Below are 19,703 nucleotides of genomic sequence, written 5' to 3' on the forward strand. Positions count from 1 at the left end.
GTAATTTAGAAACACCAGCAGACTCTGGCGAGAGGCGGTGTGATGACTGAACTTACCCTCACCTCGAAGCAGCCTGGGAAATATTAACCACAAACATGAAATGAACATACCACAGCCACAGGGTTTTTTCTTCTTTTTTTTTCCCCTTCCCTAGCTGTTTTTTTTTTAGCTCATCAGCCATGATACCTTTTATAAAGGTATTTGTAACACTGCAGAAAAGTACTGAAAATTCCAGAGGTGAAACAAAAGAGGGTTTCCTCCAGTTCATTATCTTAAATTTAACTTTTGCTGTATCCCAGTATAATACTCAGCTTGAAAGGAGCCTTATATTGGCATATGTGAACCAATGTGTTACATGTACAAGGGAAAAATTACTCCCGCCAACATCTTTGAAGACATTTAAATACTAAAATAGGCATTCTTCTTTTCCAACACGTTTTATTTAAATTCCTTTTTAACACACTTAATTTAATTTTCAGTGCAGCTGCCAAATAGTCTGTAGATGATGTCTGACTAGTGTATAGTACTCTATTTTCAGGAGTTGCACAGATAGTAAAGTGAAGACCCAAAGCCTGGTGTGAGAAGTGATCCCTGGTTCAAGCCTCCTTTAAAATGTCTAACAGCCCTAAAAGATTAGATAATTAAGATACAATAGATACACTAATGTCCCCACGTGCCTAGGTGAACATGAGATCTAGTTATTGAATTCATTAAAAATCCAATTTCTAATGCATCAGGTGGTTCCAGGAATGCAGAGACCTCCTCAACACAGGGATGAACCTAGGATGAATTAGTTCAGCAGAGATTGTGCTTTATTTCATGCCAGGTAGAGAAATCCCCTGCTGGGGGGCTCCTGCCTTGGAGCGTTTGGCCAGAGGAATCCAGAGATGGTCAGATAAAGGTCATGGTAGGGTCAGAGCCTGGACATCAGTGAGGGTGAAGCACGGGGTAACAGGAGGGTGAGTAAGGCCAGAACTTCCAACAGCGAGATGACGTCAGGCGTACAGCATCCTCCACCCCATCCCATCCCAGCTGAGTGCCGAGGTGGAATGCTGGTTCCATGGAAATGAATCCACTCTCACACACGTGGCGCACCAGCGCTCCCGGAGCTCTCTCACAGAGCAGACACACACTCTATTCTGGCTGCAGAATGCACAGGAAATGCCAAAATTAAGATCTGAATCTTCACCAGTTGCAAAGCACATGGCTGTAAATCTCCACCCAGGTTCAGGACTAACTCACATGTCTTTATTCCACTTTTCCCTGTGGAATCCTCGTGTCACCTCAGACGCCCCAGCGAGAGTTCTCCCACAGCCATCTGTGGCCAGAGCTGCTGGATGTGGAGACCATCAACTGCTGCTCCGTGAGAAACACATCCCTGCTTCCACGAAGGGGGACTTCCCAGCCGTGCCTTCATCCCGTGCCTCTTCCAGCTGTAATCCATGTATCAAGTGCTGTGAGGAAACGGACAATGTTAACATACTGATTATCACTGTATTTCTAGATCAGCTTATAGAAAGTATTGCCTCTTCAACAAAGTGTTGATTTCTTCACATGCTGATACTCAGTCTCCCTGCAAGCATTGTGTATTTGTATCTACATCATCTATATCTATCTATCTATCTGTTTTTAAAACACTGACTTCAAGGCAGCTGACAGCCCATTACCTGTGATACACTTTATAAAGTGCTTCTGCCACTGGCATGTCAGTCTACACCCTCCCATCTCACAACCTTATTCTGACTTTATCAGAATGACCCATATTCTTATTTAACAACTTATTTATCTACACAAAATGTTTAGAGTTGCAAGCCAATACACTTGCCATAGAAAGGACAGCCTTCACGACTTGGACCTGTAAAAATGGCTGATGACAGCAGATGGACTTTCCTCAGCCACAAGGTGAGCAAAGTATATACTATAATTTATTTTTAATTATTATTTTTTTGCTGGTTAAAGTAGTTCCTCTGTGAGTAACAAAAAAAGAAGGCTGGAAATATCTGGTATCAAGCCCAGGACAAGCCCTTGCAGAAGCCTGATGGCTTCTCAGCCAGTTATGCTCTGCTGGGACTGACTCATGCATTGTCCTGGGAAGAGTTGCCCTGCTATCCCATATTTCATGGGCTTCAGACCATGCTTAGGCAGAGTTTCCCTGGACAGCAGGGATGGCTGGTGACATGGAAAGTCATATAAACTGGCATTGTTCTCATAGCATCTGTCACTTGTACCTTGTATCCTGCCAGTGACTGACAATGAAAGGCACATGAACATACAGGAATCACTCATCGTTATGTCATGAAACCAGATGAAATCAAATACTTTAATGTGCAGAGCATTATTTGTCTCAAATAACTAAAACAAATGTTGAAATAGGAGTTGCTTGGAACTTTCTCATCTCAGCATTTGTGTCTCAGAAAACATGAGTTAGAGCAAAAGGGAATTTCCCACAAGTATATCTGAATTTTTCTTAAACCACCCCATAAAAATATAAAATCAAAATAAAATGTTTCAGTTGTGCTTATTTAAAAAAACACCAACAAACAACACAAAGAACAGCTGTCTTGTTGAAATTGACAGATATATTTAAATTTTGCTCAGCCTGACCATGACCTATGTCCATCTGAGCCACCATCAAAGCCACGAACTTTCTAAGTAATTTTTGCCCTTCCTGACCCCGCTTCTGTGGCCAGAGTCCTTATTTAGACTACATCACTCACAAAACAATCTATTTAACCTTTTATTAAATCTTGGAGCTACCCCATGGACATTCCTGATCACTAGTGAGACTGCCCCCAAGGGATACACCCCTGATTCCCAAGGCACCCTTCCCTGTTTCAGTACTAAGGAACACCATGGTGGGTGATTGCTCCCAGAGCAGGACTCCGTGCAGACCCCTCTTTTGCTCTATTTGGAAAGGGTGACCAAAACCACCGAACATTTGGATTTTTGGCTTTGTAACTAACAAATTATTTTCTCTCCATTAATGCCTGTAGCACACTCATAAGGCAAGATAAGGAGAAAGCATCAAGACCAACAGTGACATAACACAGCTAATATTAATAAGTTGAGTCACAGTCATGATATCAAAATTTCCTGTGAAAATTGTGTTTTATTTTCTTATGGTATTGTTTTTTTTAAAAGTTGATGGAAACAGCTTTCAAGCCCATTTAAAGACAAGCCAACAAATGCAAGCAGACTTTCAAACATACAAGATGTTAAAATAGGTTAGTTGCTCAAGGCAAACTGAGCCCTCACCATGAACTGTGGCATCATTTTCCTCCTGTCACCCCCTGCTCCTCACACTGCAGCAGCAGCAGCCACAGTTCTGTGCAGCTTTGCTCACCACCAGCCCTGCTTTCACAGCTATTTTTGGCACTGCCGCTGTGCAGCGGCCAAGTTCTCAGACCTATTTGTATGATTCTTCAGAACTTCCTCCAACTAGTTTTTTTTTCCATCCTGAGCTCCATATTTTTATTCTTCCTGGGTCAGCCAGAAGGCATCTAGCCTTGGCACCACTCCTATCTGCCTGGCCCAGTTGCAGCAGTTCTTATGACTGGTGCCAGTTCCTGGTGGGTGGAGCAGGGTGGGAGTGGGGGACTCGACTTATTTACTATGAGCCCATGAAAAACTCTCTGTAGAGCAAACTCAACCTCTCCAGAGCTAAAGGGGCATGGATTTGGGTGCTTCCCCACGGGAAGGCAGATCCCAGGCAGCTTTCCGCTGAGTGCCTGCTTTGTGGACTGAAGGCAATGAAGGGTCTTGGGGGTCAAGGGCATCACCCGAAAAGAAAAAGTCACTATCCCACTGTACTCAATGCTTGTCAGACCACACCTGGAATACTCTCTTCAGTTTGGTCCCCACAAAGATGTGGCCCAGCTGGAGAGGGTCCAGAAAAAGTCCACAAAGATGCCCCAAGGGCTGGGAAGCTGCTGCAAGAGGAAAGGCTGAGACAACTGTGGTTGTTCAGCCTTGATAAAAGAAGGTCCCAGAAGAGACCTCATCACCACATCTCAGTATTTGAAGGGTGGCTACAAGGAAGATGGAGGCTCCCATTTTACAAAGAGTCACATGGAAAAGACAAAGGGTAATGGGTACAAGTTACTCCTGGGGAGATTCCCATAGTCACAAGAGGAAAGCTTTTCACAGTAAGAGCAATCAGCCATTGGAATAATGTCCCCAAGAGAGCAGTGGATTCCCCAGTGCTCCAGACGTCTACAGTTCAGCTGGACAGGGTGCTGAGCCATCTTATCTAGACAGTGCTTTTGCCAAGAAAGATTGGACCACACGATTCTCAAGATCCCTTTCAACATGAGATTCTATGATTCTATTTTTCTTCCCATCCCTGTTTTTTACACTCATCGCTGAACCTGTGCTGGGTTCCCCATCCTGCTGAGGACTTCACCCAGCACCTGCTACATGCCAAGGCTCTGAGTTATCGAATGTGGAGGGGAAGGAGGAGGAAATGGCACTGTGGGGAGTTAGTGCAGAGGTGCTGCAAGCAGACAAACCCCACACACCACCAACATCCTGCCAAGCACAAAAAGCTTCATTCACTGACAGCCCTGCAGATCCCCAATGAAGGGAACGAGAGGGAGATGTCTTTACAAACAAACTGTGGGGCCTGCTGGTAGATAAGGCCAGATACTGACAGGTGAAAGAAATAATGGGAGGAACCATAAATTCCATAGGAATTCTATTAATTGACACACTGTTACTCACCCAAAGCCATCCTAAATCCCTTGGCTGAGAGAAAAGGAACAGAGACACAAAGAAAACAAAAAAGGGGGGATGTGCATTAGAAGGGGTCTGTATCGGGGGATTAGGGGAATCTGTACCTCTCCAGTACCTCAGCCAATGGGCAAAGAGAGAGAGAAATGTGGCCGGGAAATTAGGATAAAAAAAGGCTGAGTCCTCTAGCAATTTGAGAGACCCCATGGGAAACTGTCCCATGACCTCTCCCTTTATTCGAATAAAGTTACAGGACTCCTCTGTCTCCTTTTTGGGCATAAACCTCTGGCATTAGTGGATTAATTTTCATGACGCCAACGTGAACCTCATGGTACACAAGGTCCACACAAGTGTCCTGGATGCACATCAAGTGAGTGCATATATCACATGGTCCATGCTGGTTTGCAACAGGGGAGGGCTGACCGCTTTAATTGTCCACTCTTCACTAGCAAAGCACCAAGCATAGGCTGGGAACAGGCTGGAGGCACCAGTGCTGCTGGGATAACCTGTGCCAGTGCCTCACCACCCTCAGGGAACAACATTCAGCCACATTACTGAATTTTGGCCCCTCAAGTTGCTGACTCAGGTTCAGCTCCAGGTGAGCTCCTGCTGCCCCCAGGCAGGGCAGGGCTGCAGGAGGGAAAGGGCACAGCCAGCAGTTATTGCAGCCCTAAGAAATAGCAGAGTCAGCCTTAACACGTGATAAACTGTTGACTCATATTTTCGGTTTGTTTGGTTTTAGTCAAAAGGCAACTGCGGAGAAATCACGTGATGCTATGCTCTCAAAGGAAAGCTCCAAATGGAATTTTACCATTTGGAGTAAACTCCGAGCTTCTCCCTTATCACCCAATGACCTAAAAATGCTTAATTGCAGCATTTCTCAAGAGCAAGCTCAATTCCTAAGGTCCTGTTTTCTAGAAAAGCCCAGACACCTAGTGAGGGTACAGATGGCAGCAAGGATGAGATGAAGCCATTGCTCAGAGAGCACCACACGAGCAGTGTGACATCAGCCCTACAGTTCTGAAAGCACAGAAGAAATTAAGAGTTGATTCCAAGGCAATGCCATGAGAACAATTAATCAGAAATGGGAAATGGCTAAAAGCTTACAATCCTTGTGTGTGCCACCACGGCCCAAACACCTGACTCTGAAGAACTCCAGGCATTTCATGCACTTCCTCTGATGTGCTCAGCATCAGCTCCTGTTAGAAATTCCCAACAGCTCCCAGAGGTTTCCAAATAGTTGCCACATCTGCAAGCAGGACATGCTGGGCAACAGCTTGCTGTTCCTTGGGGCTGCTGGACAAGCAGCCAGCAGTTCCCATTTGTGGAGCACGTGGACACCTGCATGCCCAAAATCTTCCCACTCCCCTTCCTCCCGTGTGACAAACCACTTCTTTTCCACCCTCTGAGAATTTCTGTCAGAATAATGCTTCACCTCAGGAACACCTAAATATCTATTATCACCTTAATCGAGCTTTGATTTATTCTAGCAGTTAAATTAAAACAACAAAGCAAAGCTGAGAGTATGGAAAAACCTCAGCTGCCTGGCTATCTACCTAAGAAACTTTGATAATTTCATTCACCTTAATCATCTGAATCAACAATACCATGAAGGTCATCGGGGCAACTGCTGTGCATCAACAGGAAGCACAAACGGTGCTTAAGGCAGATTAGAATCAGGAAATGTGCCACTATTTGCTTTTCCTCTCTCTCCCGTATATCCATTACCTCTAAATCAGTAATACTGACATTTTTTCTAGCCTACAGATGCACATTAATGATTATGGAGAGGTTCAGGTGAAAAGGGCTGTAAATGTGAAACCACAAAAGTTGTGAGTGGTTCAGGAGTGCTGGAACCTTGAAAAGTGCCAAGGGGCAGTGTGAGAATTCCTCTGCAGGCAACCCTGGGTGAAAAATAAGCACCAAACCAGGGAAGAGAAATGCTCTGGAAACAAATGAGAAAGGCAAAAAGCTACAGCTAAGTACCTCAGAAGGTGTCCCAGATGAATATTCCTTTTTGAATTTATTATGTTGCACTGGTTGTTAGAGATCCATAAGGGAGGTCTTTATTTCAACCTCACTGCCTAGAAGTCAGAATTACTTGGATCGTTTCTTCCTATCACTGGAGTTTGGGACAAAAAAAGATGCTTCAAATGGCAGCTGGAAGGGTTATTACAGGGTTAAACGTGTAAGACCAAATTAAAGCTAAATTATATAAATAACTCTAGGAAATATTGGCTGTAACACAACTGCAAACCCAAAGTGCTAGCCAGGTTTATTAAATAATCATAATTAAATCAAATATATGTCCATTAGAAGCTTATCATGCTTTAGAACACAATTCATTTAGCAAGATGGCTCAAATTTTTATGAGTTTATTTTATAATACCTGGATATCAGAGTAGGTTTTATTGTATGCAGTCCAGCAGCCAATATTATGATTGCTCTTAGGCTGCAACTGATCTGGTATGAAGCACTCTGCCCACTTCATTGTATAAACACAAGGATGAGCCAACACTTTCCTGCCACTCTGGGGGGATTTTAGCAAAAAACTGAGTTTCTGATGAAGCTGTTTACTTGCAGCCATTATTTGCATTTCAGGAAAGCTCCCTTGGTGATATTTTTAATTTTCAGTGTGTGAAACGCTCCTGGTAGCTTTCTGTGAGAGCATTAAAATACATTAACTTGCCATTTTCTGGTACATGGGTCCACACTTGTACCTCACTTTGGGCTGAGTTGTTTCTTTGCCCCCACCAGCCTGGGCACCCCTCAGCTCTGCACTTCTGTTGTTACTTGACCCTAATTGATGGGAAGCAATATTTTACATTCTGATGATACAAGCATCACACAGCACATCATAATTCCCTGTTTATGGCACAGTGACCCTTCACCTCCCCAGCAGGTTTAAAGTGATTATGGACACTCCTCAACACAGTAACCCTGATCCTTGTGGTTGGGTTTGTTCCTTCAAACCACAGGATGCATTCCCAGGGTGTCTCATTCCTGCTGAATGCAGCCTCTATGGCCAGGCTTCCCCAGCACAGCTGTGGGGCTCTGCTGTGGTACAGACATGCACAAATAACTCCACAAATAACTCCTGAGTTATCTCTCATTCCCTAATTACCAGGTTTTCCAAGTTAGACTGGAGCTAAACAGGATTTGATGACGTACTTGGAGATACAGCAGCAGTAATAACCGGATCACGGGAGCAGGAATCAGTGACCCAGCAGCAGTAACCCAGTTTATCACCTCACCTGCCTCCTGCCAGCTCTCTGTGCTTTTATCATCATCAAAGAGTCATAAACACAGAAAGGTTTGGGTTGGAAGGGACCTTAAAGCTCATCCAGCTCCGCGAGCAGGGACACCTTCCACTATCCCAGGTTGCTCCAAGCCCTGTCCAGCCTGGCCTTGGACACTTCCAGAGATCCAGGGGCAGCCACAGCTTCTCTGGGCACCCTGTTCCAGGGTCTCACCATCCTCACAGGGAAGGATTTCTTCCCGATATCCAGTATAACCCTGCCCTCCGTCAGTCTGGAGCCATTCCCCCTTGTCCTGTCACTCCATGCCCTTGTCAGTAGACACTCTCCAACTTTTACATTTGCTGATCAGCTTCAAACCAGCACTAAAGGCAGCACAGAATACTGCTCCTACTTTTTTAATCTTTCTTTTTTCTTTCCTTAGCAGGGTGTGTCCTCCAAGAACAGAGCACTAACAAAGGAAAGCTTCTGCTAACACAGACTCAGGTCCTCAGGGCTGTCCCGGCACTGCCCTGCAATCTGTCCTTACAAGTGCCAGTGCCAGTGCCAGGAGGAAACCAGACATTTTTGCAAATAGGTCCAAATCAAACACATCACCTTTACAAGCCACAACAAACAAAAAACTCACTTGAAACCGATAATCCTTCCTGGAGGCGATAACACAGTCATGTTCTTGGGCTTACCTTCATCAAGCTCAAAATAGCCTGGGAGTCCCCAGCCCTACACAGCCTGCACCAGCAGCAGCAGCCTGGCTCCTGTGGTGGGGCTGTACAGCCCTGGGAAGGCAGAACTCATCCCAGACATGCCCAGTGTCACAAACACAGCTGCAAAGTCTGCCAAGTCACCCAGCCTTGAAGCTGACTGTATTTACTAGGTGGTCTAGCAAGCCTGGCTCTGTGTCTGCAGCTGTCATGAAGAGCTGGATGCTCCAGCCCAGCCCAAATGCCCTGTAATGGAAAGCAGGGCACAGGGAGAAGGGGGACAGGACAGGGTACCTCTGCCTTGACGTGAGAGAGACTCCAGGCCTCCTACAGCCCATAGTGTACAGCAAGCAGCAGTTACAGACACAACTCACTATCCAAAAGCTTATCCACACTCCAGCTGTATTACTTATATAAAAAACCAGTGTTTACCACCAGGGATCTTTTTTTTTTTTTCTTTTTTCCATGAAGTTTCCAAGGCAAAATAACAGACATTATCAAGCAGGTTTGATGATTACAGTAAAGAAAAATCCTATCACTGAACACTCACATAATCTTTTTTGTCCCTTGCTCCATGTAAGTTCTTAGTTCTAAACAAAGGGAAGCAGACAAGATGAATTACAGAGGCAGATGCACTTAAATAAATACATATACTTCTTTTTTCCTAAAACTGTCTTGGTTCTGTTTATACTGGCTGCGAAACAGCGTCCTCCATTCTCCTCAAACAACAAACAAACCCCGAGCTAATGATTTGATTCCTGCAATCAAGGTCACAGGCCTGGTTTTCCTGTAGCGTGCACTGAATGCTGTACACAGGACAGAACTCAAAACCTCATTTAAGATGGGCTTAGTATCAATAATTTAAGTAATTTGCTGAACAGGAGGAAAAGCACTTAGGGAATGTTTTTCTCTCAAAAGAAAAGAGGAAAGTTGGAAAGCTTGCTGGTCATCTTGAGGAGTGGCTCATGCAGAGGAAGCCACAGGGAGAGCTGTGCTACAGCAGCAAAGCTCCTCTGCACCTGAGTGAAACCAGGACTTTGCTCCATCCCCTTTGGGCTACACCCAGCCAGGAAGAAGGGTAGTTCAAAGAGAGACAGGATGGCTCAACACTCAAACCCGTCTACAAAAATAAAAGTAATTTCCCAGCTGTGAAATTCATTTGGGGTGTCAGTGCCTTAAAATAGCAGCAGTGACTCTGCACCACAAACAGCGGCTGCTCCATGCACCGGGTGCATGGGAGGGATGCATGCTGGGGACACAGGCAGGGGCTTGACAGCCCTTTCTGTGAAGAAATTCTTCTTAATATCCAGCCTAAACCTCCCTTGGTACAACTTGAGGCCATTTCCTCTTGTTCTATCACTTGTCACCTGGGAGCAGAGCTTGACCTCCACCTGGGTCCAGCCTCCCTTCAGGGAGTTGTGGAGAGTGAGAAGGTCCTCCCTGAGCCTCCTCTTCTCCAGGCTGAGCCTCTCCAGCTCTCTCAGCTGCTCCTCACCAGACTATGCTGCAGACCCTTCCCCAGCTCTGTTGCCCTTCTCTGGACACACTTCAGCCCCTCAATATCTTTCTTGCCACAAGGGGACCAAAAATGAACCCAGGATTTGGGCTGTGGCCTCAGCAGTGCCCAGCACAGGAGCACAGTCACTGCCCTGCTTTCTGCACAGCAGGAACTGGTTTTATTTGCACTGTGTATTTGACATAAATTAAAGCTCTGCTGCAGCCAGCTCCTCCAGAGCTCCTTCATGTGCTGAGGGACTTCCTATATTGATGCTTATTATCACCAGGCTCTCCCACACAACAATTCTATTGACCACAACACTTATCCAGAGGAAGATGATGCAACGGCTGCATGGGAAGTGTCAGCTATTTTGTACAATGCTGTTTATTGTTTCAGAAAAGTTTTTTTCAGAATTGAATAATTGCTGCCATGTTTGCTGACCTCCTCAAGAAGGCTTTTGGCTGTGCCATTTCTAAGGGAAAAGCATCAGGATGCAGAAATTGGTGTATGGTAATGAAGAGCAAAATCCAAGCAGGACTGCGTCTGACTCAGGCTCCTCTGCACCCATTCTGGCTTCTCCTGGGGGCTGAACTCCTAGGGTTAAGCAGGTAAGACAATCAGTTTCTCTATCTTATCTCTTGTCCATTGCATTATCTCAGCACAAACACTCAGATGGTTTCTCCACTGCTCAGTAAACTCCCTCAGAGGGAGCAGCAGCCATAGCATTGCCTGGGATGCAAACAGGGCTGGGGGAACTGATCCATCCTCCACTGGCATTGCTGACAGAGGTGGCAACACTCTTCCAAGAAAGGAATATTGTCCCATGCAAATAACTCCTTTGGAATTAAAATGTCTGCCTGTAGTTACCCTTCTCTTATAGGGGCATAGAACAAGTTCAGCTTTATCAGCTCCAGCCACCTCCATCATCACTAACTTCATGCCATGACAATATTACATCAGCCCTCAACAAAGGAAGGATGGCAGCAGGATTTGGGCTCCTGGGGAGACACATTCCTGCAGCTTCTCATGGGCTTGGTCCAGACAGGCAAGGATGGTGACAGTCTAATTAATTAAAAAGCACATTGACACCATGTTAAAATCAATTTCATGCTTCCAGAAAGGCCAGTTCAGCTCTTCCCATCAGCAGGTGTCACTGCCCCAGTAACGAGAAGCAGGTAATTAGTAGGCTGTAATGAGCAGGCTGCCCAGGCCCCCGAGCTGGCAGGACCATGCAGCCTGTCCCTCAGCATCCTGGCTCAGCAGGACTGGGGCAGGTTGATTGCCAGGATCTTTAATTTCCAAGGCTTACAGCCCACTTTCCTCAGGAAGGAGCAATATTTTAATTGTCCCCAAGAAGGATATTTTTTAAGTTTGCCGGACATGGAGGTCACCAGGTAAACTCTTTGGGTGGCCAGAATACAACAAATGTTTTTCAACTGGTTTTACGGGAAACCCAGAGAAAAGAACGCAGAGGTTTAAAGTTTGTCACCTCCAAATCTCCCTATTTTGTGCCTTCCACCATCAGATGGTGCAAAGACAAAAGCTGTTTCATCTGTGGAGCTGTGAGCAGACGAAGCTGCAGAGCCACATCCAGGGGTCAGAGGCCACCTCTGATCCACTCAACAGTGTGCTATGAGAATATGGTATTCAAGGCGATCCCTTCCCTGTAACAGACTGGGAAAACTGGTTTTGCAGCCCTTCAGTCATGCTAATTTGCTGATGGAAAACAAGGTGCTTGTAAGGGAAAGCCAGTTAAGTGGGCTTTATTCAGCTTAACCGCTGTGTTAATTATATAGGACATGAGCACCATTTAAGTTGTATAACTAGTGTACAAATCTCCTTAAGTAGGGTTCACTTAAAACAAGAGCATCTCACCCATGAAACCACCTTCTCTCCAAGAGTGTCCCTCCCAAGGGCTGGCAGAGGTAAGGAGAGAGGAGCAGCTGCCCTGCGGCTCTTCACCACAACCGCGAAGGTCGGTAAAGTCACTCACGGCGTTCCCTTTTCTCCAGGGACACGGTCTCAGCTGGGAGAGGCTCATTTGGGCAGAAAAAGTTGTGGACATATTTTGCTAAAGTGAACGCAAAGGCTCTGTAAGGAAAGGGGACTGACTCATGCTCCTCTGAAGTCACTGAGCACTTTTAGCAGCAGCTTAATTCCCTCGCAGGTGACAACATCTCACATCTCCTTTGCCTGCTTCTTCAATCAAATCCACCTGCAGTTTCTCCACCAGACCCAATCCACTTCTGCTCTCCTGCAAACCCCTCTTCTGCATCTCTCTTCTACAAATAACCCTCCTCCAGGTTTCCTCCACTCTGCCCCCATGTTACCACCTGCGCTCGGCACACAGCAGTTTTCCCACAATGGTCCATAGCACTCTTTGAAAAACCTGGAACATTTAAAAAATTACTGTATTTGCTTTTTTCAGCTGTTGTAGCTGAGCTGGCTCCAGGACAGGGCTGTGTCTGGCAGATGTCCATGGCTGCTTTGAAGTGATAAGTGCAGCGGCTGCAGCAGCTCAGAACGGGACAGGAAAGGGTGGGATGGATGTCAGAGTGAGAACAAGCCATGACAAACATGAGGCGGGAGACTGAAACTCCTGGTGAAGCACAGCCACGGACAAAGATGACCACAGACCTCTGGGGCCACGAAGGAAAGAGCTGCCTGGCACACATCACAGATCCCAAAGTGACACAGATCCAAAGCCTGTTGTGTTTTTCCAGTCTTTAAACATCTTCATTTTCAGCCATGCTGCAGCTCTTTGCTGTCACACCATAGACCTGAACTTGACCTCCAGCCCTCGGGATAAACTCAACACAGGGGTGAATCCAACAGTTTGACTTGCAACCTGTGAAAAGTCCCCAACCTGGGAGATGTGACTCCCATCCTGAAGCACAGAGCCACTGCTGGGGGCTGATTTTGGCTTCCAAAGGAAAAAAATGGACCAAACCAAAATGGACCCATATGCAGGCTTTGGGAATGGGCAGGGCTGGCAGGTGGAGGTTTGGGCCCCAAGGGCAAGAAAGTCCTTGTGGGCACAAGCTTGGCAAGGGCTTAGGGAGGATGACAGAGATTCCCTTCTCTCTTCCAGACAGCACAGCTATTGTGTACAGCAAATATTGGGATTAAATAGAAACACTGGAACATTCTGTTGAGGAAGAGGGACAACTGTCAGCTGCTCTTTCAGCAGGTGAGAGAAAAGGGAAGTAAAATAAAGGGCAAAGAAGGGCAAATAGGTAGACTGGCAGTAAAGCACATGCTCATCTATGCACTCAAAGCAAAGCTCTGGCACAAGATTTTGATGTCAGAATGATAAAACAGAACTCAGTGCATTAATTTTTTCCTGACAGTTTTGATAGGGCCATCAGCTCTCTGCTCTCCACCTGAGATGCTCCTCCAAGACCTCTCAGAGCTGCTGTTCCTTTCCCAGGGCTCCTCAGGATCTGGAAACTCTTCAGAGTGTCTAAGTCCCTCGCAAGCAGCAAGTGTTGGGGGCTCTGAGCTGAGTCCCTCCTTCAGACCCCTTGCTCTTCCCCCTCCCTCAGATGCAGATGTGGAGGCTGCCCTGAAGCATAAGATGATGGCAGGTGCCTCCAAGGTGAGACCATATGAAGTGTGTGACCGTGGGGCCTCCTTGGCTGCACCTTGAGCATCTTCTCTCTCTGCCTCTAAACCTCATCCCAGACATCTCCACATGGTCATATTCCACAGGATCCATATCCTCTCCCTTGCTGTGGGCACTCAGGGACTCCTTCCCATTGGAGCTGACAGCAGTAATTGTGCTGGGAGTGGAAGGAGCAGGCAGGAGGGGAGTGTGCACAGCCCTTGGTCCACACCACCCTTGAGCAGTGCTGATGTGACCACGGCTGGTTCTCATTCCCACAGACAGCTGTGCTCTCCATCAGGGCAGTGCAAGGGCAGCATCACAGTGGTGCTCACTTGAGTCTTGTCTTGAGTGGCCATTCTCTTCTGTGAGCACCAGGAGGAATGGCTGCAGAGGGCTGGGACCGCAGGGATCCCCTGGCAGCCACCAGCACTCACAGAGACACCGTGCAGAGCAAGGCAATCTGAGATGGAGCCCAGCAAGGGCTGCAACAATCCATTCCACCGACATGGACCACCCAGAGCTCCTCCCTGCCTGCGAGGGGTTGCTCTGGGGCGGCTCCTCCAGCCAGTACCCGAGGCCACCTGCAGGTCCTGTGGGTGCCACTGCCCTCTGCAGTCCCCAGAGGAACGCACAGCTTGCCTCCACACAGGACATTCCTTCTGTCCCCTCTTTCCAGCCTTACCTCACTTGAGCTTCCCTACAACATTCCAGTCCAGAAGATAAGTCATCCAAAGAAAAGCATTTGCCCGCAGTGGGAGCACTGGAATCAGCACTGGGGGGAAGGAAGATCCCTGTCCTGTGCATTGCCACACGTGGGGATTCCCCAGCAGAGCTGTAGTTCTTGCAGAAAGTGCTGAGGGATGGCTAAACACCCGAGCAGAATGTGCTGTCCCACACTGATCCCTCCTCTCGTATCCTCTTGCAGGAAACCCCACACCTTACACCAGCCCCGAGGACACAACTAAAGGTGCCCTGCACATCCCAGAGCAGAGATGTGGCCACACATTGCCTTCTGTCACACAGTTTGGGACACACTTGACTCTGCATGGATATTTTGGGCTAAATGGGTTACCTGAAGCTGATTTATAGTCAGTGAAGACTGAGCGGAGCATAGCACATTCAGCTTGAGCTCAAATCGATGTTGAAGCAGTCGAGGTGGGGAGGCACAGAGCAGCACCAGGAGGGGTCACATCACACAGACAATCATAGAGGATAATCACTTCAGCAACTCACATAAAGGCCCTTGTTGAAGTTTTCTAGATCACTGAGATACGGCTGGGTCAGGATGTGGCAGAGGGCAGGGAGCGACAGCGCAGAGGGAGCAGCACTTCTGCTGCCACCCATGGAGATGCATTGCTCTAGAGGCAGAGAGCTGTGAGCTGTTGGGACAATTCCAGTGTCCCTGCTCCTCCCCAGCTGGCACAGAGGGACCAGGAGGAATCCCCAAGGAGTCTGCTGGCTGCAAGGGACTTGTTTTGGAGGTGTCCTGGGAACTGCTGCCTGTCCCCCTCACAGGCTGCCAGCCAGGACAGGGGCTAGTCTGAGCACACTGGCCATGCTGGTGTGCTAGGAGCTGTGGTTTTCAATTAGCATTCCAGCTCTGAAGGCTTTTCTTAGTAACCCAGTCAGACTTTTACACACAAAATCTACACCTCAATGCAGAAAACAGAAACAGAGCTAGTTTTATGTGTGTATTAGCACACACGTGGAGCACTATTTGCTTTGTAGCAGCAAGTTAATCATAAAAGCAGTCCAGTCTGGGGCATGTTTGCAAAACAGAAAGCAGAAGATAAGAAAGGGCATCTGTGGTGAGGGTTCTGGCGCCTGGGTGCTTTCAATGCAAAAACTAATGCCACCCACGACTCCACGGCGCTGTCCCCCTCTGTCCCCAGGGCAATTTTGAAAGCACTCATAATACTGCTGTTATAAACACAACAAGGGGAAGAAAGACTGCAAGGCTGGGCTGATTCCTGGGAGAGAAGCGGAGGAAGGATGTGAAGCGGAGGAAGGATGTTCCCTGACAGAGCTGAAGATTTAGCTATTCACCTTGACTCCAGAGCAGCACAGAATGCTCAGCTCCCAATAGCATTAACTGCTGCCAGTGTCCAAGACCTGATAAGCTGAACAAACACCCATGGGCAGAACTCACCCAGAGTTTCCTATGTCAGAGCTCATGCGCTTTTCCCAGTGATGAAACTGTATCTTTCTGTATCAGTTCTGAAACAGTTTCTGTATCTAGAAACTGATGATTCAGTATCTTCCAGGTACAGTATCATAACGGGTTCATGCGCTTGACAGCAAGGGTTTGATGGAGAAACAACAGAACCATGGTCCCAAACTCAGACTCTGAACGTTGAAATCCCCCAGTGATCATTACAAGACACACAGGCAACTCCAGTGTGTCTGTGCTGTCCCTCGCCCCATTCCCTGCAGCAGCCAAAAGGGTGCTCACTCACTCACACTCTTTCTCTGAACTGCCCAAGCCTGGTGTTCTCTCCACGCTGGTAAAACCTTGCTCTGAAGACAAACTGCATCATCTCTCCAGCTCTTCCAAGGTACACACTGCCAGAATCCTCGTTGTGCGATGCCAGGGCTGGGCATTGCAGTCTCATTTCCCTGATCTGAGACAGCATAGTGACAGTAATGTTCTCCAGTTCCAGTGACTGACCTACATTCCATAATTTCCAAATGATATCAACAAGCACTTTACACATCCAAAGATCAGCTCTGTGGCTGTTCTGAGCCCTCAGCAGTTCTGAAAGAGCATCTCCTCAGGTGCTGCTCCTGCCTGCACCAGCACACCAAGTACTCTGCAACCAGGCTGGGATCTGGAGACAGCCAAGTCCTCCAGCTACTGCTTGCAGAGCACCTTCCATCCCAGCTCCTGAGCACAACACACAAGCCCGGGACAGGGATGCCAGAGCATCCTTCACCCAGCCACTGCCCAAAGTGTTTGTCTGGTGCTGTAGCCTGGCTCCAGCCCTCTCAGTGCCTGCAGGGTACCTGGGCCAGGTGCATGCCTGAGAACATGCACACGGTCTCAGTTTAAAAATAAGCAAATATGAACATGTGAACTCACAGTGAGCATGGGTTGAACACAGCCTATCTTTCCAAACACATCCTTGGCTGTGGTGGAGCTGCTCCCCGGCTGCAGCATGCATTTTCACTTGCTCCAGCAGCCCTTCACAAGGGAAGTCTGTTACTTGCTCTTCACTAACTTACAGCTGGGCATGGCTTCAGCTGTTTCATATTGAAGGCTCTGTTCTCAAAGGGAAAACAAAGACCACAGCTGTTGCTAGAGAACAAATTTAATTTCATCTGCTATGGCAAGGGGAAAGCCTAGGGCACTCAGCTCCACAGCAGCTACCTGTGGGGGAACCCTGTCCTCACTGGTCTCCATCCCAAACAATTTTTGGTGTAGTCTTAGTCCAACCTCAACCTTATTCCCTTATCTCAGCTCACACAATGACAGTGATGTCTGCTAAACCCACACTTATTTCTCACCCTCTTCAAGTTCCTGACCTTGACCTATTCTTCACAATCTGACTCTACCAGCAGCAGAGTGTACCAGAGCTACAACCAATGCTTGACTTGAGATAGAACAGAAAGAAATTAAGCTTTATTTTGTTATGATTTGTGCTAATCAGCTTATACTTGGGCAACAGAGTTTTACAAAATCTGTTCTCCTTTCCCAGATATAAATTCCTTGCTGGAGCTAACAGGGAGGCTGGGCAGGCAGTGCTGCTCCAAGGAAAGGTTACCAGAACTACAGCCATCTGAGAGCTAAGGGTCAGTCCTCGCCTCCCTCTTGGCTGGAAGAAAATAAATTAATACAGAAAGGAAAGCCAAGCTGAGGCAGTCAGCCAGCTCAGAACATTTTCAGCTCAAACTATGAAGCTGGCAGAGTTATAAGCAATGGGAAACTCAAAGATCGGAACTTGCAGTGGGATAAACTGAACCATCAGAGCATGGGGGAGCACTGGCCAACTCCCTAACAGCTGCCGTTTGGAGAACACACAGACCAAAGATTACCCCAAACAGAACCACAGAATGGTGTGGGTTGATGAGGACCTTAAAGCTCGTTCAGTTCCAACCATCTGCTAAATGTTCCTCAGCAGGAACACCTATTAAACCAAGTTGCTCCAAGCCCCATTCAACCTGGCCTTGAACAGGCATCCAAGCTTCTCTAGGACATCTGTGCTGGCGTTTTACTGCCTTTGAGTGATAAATACATAGGAAGGTCAGACTTTTAGAGGCTTCAGCAGGAGCTCACATCACCGAGCCCGTGGGGCGCAGGAGCCGACGGGACCTGGCAGCGGCCGGAGCGGGGCGGGTAGGGGGCAAAGGGGCTTTACGCACCGCTCACCCCCGAACGGGAGGGCACCGCGCCCCAACTCGCACCTGCCCGCCGCGGCAAAGGAGGATGAAGAGAAGCGGAGCTTCGAGGGGCCGGGAAGGGACCCGGCGGCAGCGGCTCCCTCCATCCCCGCTAGCCCCGGCACTCACCCGCGGACCCTCGGCACCGCCAGCCCCACGCAGCCCCGCAGCCCTTCCTGGGCGCCCCGGCCATCGGGCCGGTCCGCTCCCGGTCCCCACCCGCTCCCATCCCTGCCCGGCCCCGCTCACCTCCCGCGGGGTCCCCCGGAGCCCCCAGCCCCGCTCCGGCCGCGGCCCCGCTCCGTGTGACACGGCGAGCCGCTTTCGCTTTCCCTTTCCCGGCGAAGGAGGGGCGGCCCCGGCTGCCGGCCGCCCTCGGGGAAGGGTCTGGGGGAGCCGGGGCGGGGGCAGCCCGGAGGGATCGGCCCGGAGCTGGGGGGACGCCTGGGCTGCGGGCAAAACGACTCCCCCAGCCCGCCTCTTACACAGCGGGTTCATCTCTTCCCCAGTGCCCGATCGCGATGTTCCCCTGGCCTGGAGTAGGACAGGTGAAGAAGCACTTCGAGTCGCCGCCGAAGGGACCAGAGGGGCTTAACAGACATGTAGATGTGGCACTTGGGGACATGGTTTATTGGTGGGCTTGGCAGTGCGGGGGGAATTGTTGGACTCGATGATTTTAGAGGGCGTTTCCCACCTGAACGATTCTGTGAGTCCATCTAGGTATGGCAGACCCAACCCCCACAGGGTAATTTATCTCTTGGGACTTGAAGTGGAGGCACTTGGGATTTTGGAAGCGACTTTCTTCATGGGAAAGCAGCAGTCCATAACAGGAGAGCTCCCTCTGACCAATCCTCTTCTGCAACTCTACATGAACTCTGTGAGCTTGGATGAAGCTACCAGAGCACTAGAGTTCTGATGGCTAAGAACAATTAAAGAATAAATCAAAAGGAAAATAAGTTAGTTCACCCCAGGGGCAAAGAACCCTCCAGATGGTCATAATTAAGATGCTTCAAGAAGTCTCACTTCTAGCAGAGAGCCAACACCAACACAGCCAAGGGGAGAGAAGCTTGGGCTCTTAGAAATGCTTAGCAGGAACAAGAACCTCCTCCTCTGCTGGTCTGCAATACCTCCTGCACAGCTGCTCACTCCAAGATGCAATTGCTGCTACCAGGAATGCCCCCTCAATGACTGCAGGCTTTAAAGGTATTTTCTTCAGAAATGTAATCTGTTACCTGGTGTTCTTGGGCACCTGCTGCTTATCACTCATTATTTACCTTGCCTCGAAGTAAAGCTGATCTAGGAGGCAGCAGCAGGAGCACTTGTCGTTTGTCAGAAGGCAGGGAAAGAGTCAAGTGATGGAGGTAAAACCTGCTGGCATAAGAGGCCAAAGACGTACAGTGCAAGCAAGGCAGAAAAGCTGTCTCCCTGCAGCTGTGGACATCCATCTCTAGAAACTACTGGCTCTGCACAGCACAGTCTCTGGGTTGGGGGATTTTTCTTTCTCTTCTCGGAAGAACTTGTTTCTACACGAGGAC

The 19,703-nt window shown here is 48.2% G+C and overlaps 1 long non-coding RNA gene across 3 annotated transcripts; it reads right to left on the bottom strand.

Annotated features, from left to right (window-relative positions):
* Positions 1-418: 418 nt before the first annotated feature.
* LOC146431161 (uncharacterized) lies at positions 419-19,083 on the bottom strand. Of its 3 annotated transcripts, XR_014854890.1 has the most exons (3): positions 18,418-19,072; positions 16,871-17,050; positions 419-1,454 (listed from the first exon to the last, which is right to left on the bottom strand). It is a non-coding gene; the product is annotated as an uncharacterized LOC146431161 (long non-coding RNA). The 3 variants fall into 3 exon arrangements; XR_014854889.1 differs by lacking the exon at positions 16,871-17,050 and having other exon boundaries at positions 18,418-19,083; XR_014854891.1 differs by lacking the exons at positions 16,871-17,050; positions 18,418-19,072 and adding an exon at positions 3,256-8,607.
* Positions 19,084-19,703: the final 620 nt, after the last annotated feature.

Source organism: Lichenostomus cassidix, chromosome 13, assembly GCF_008360975.1.
Source record: "Lichenostomus cassidix isolate B80296 chromosome 13, HeHo_3.0, whole genome shotgun sequence".
Taxonomy (NCBI): Eukaryota; Metazoa; Chordata; class Aves; order Passeriformes; family Meliphagidae; genus Lichenostomus; species Lichenostomus cassidix.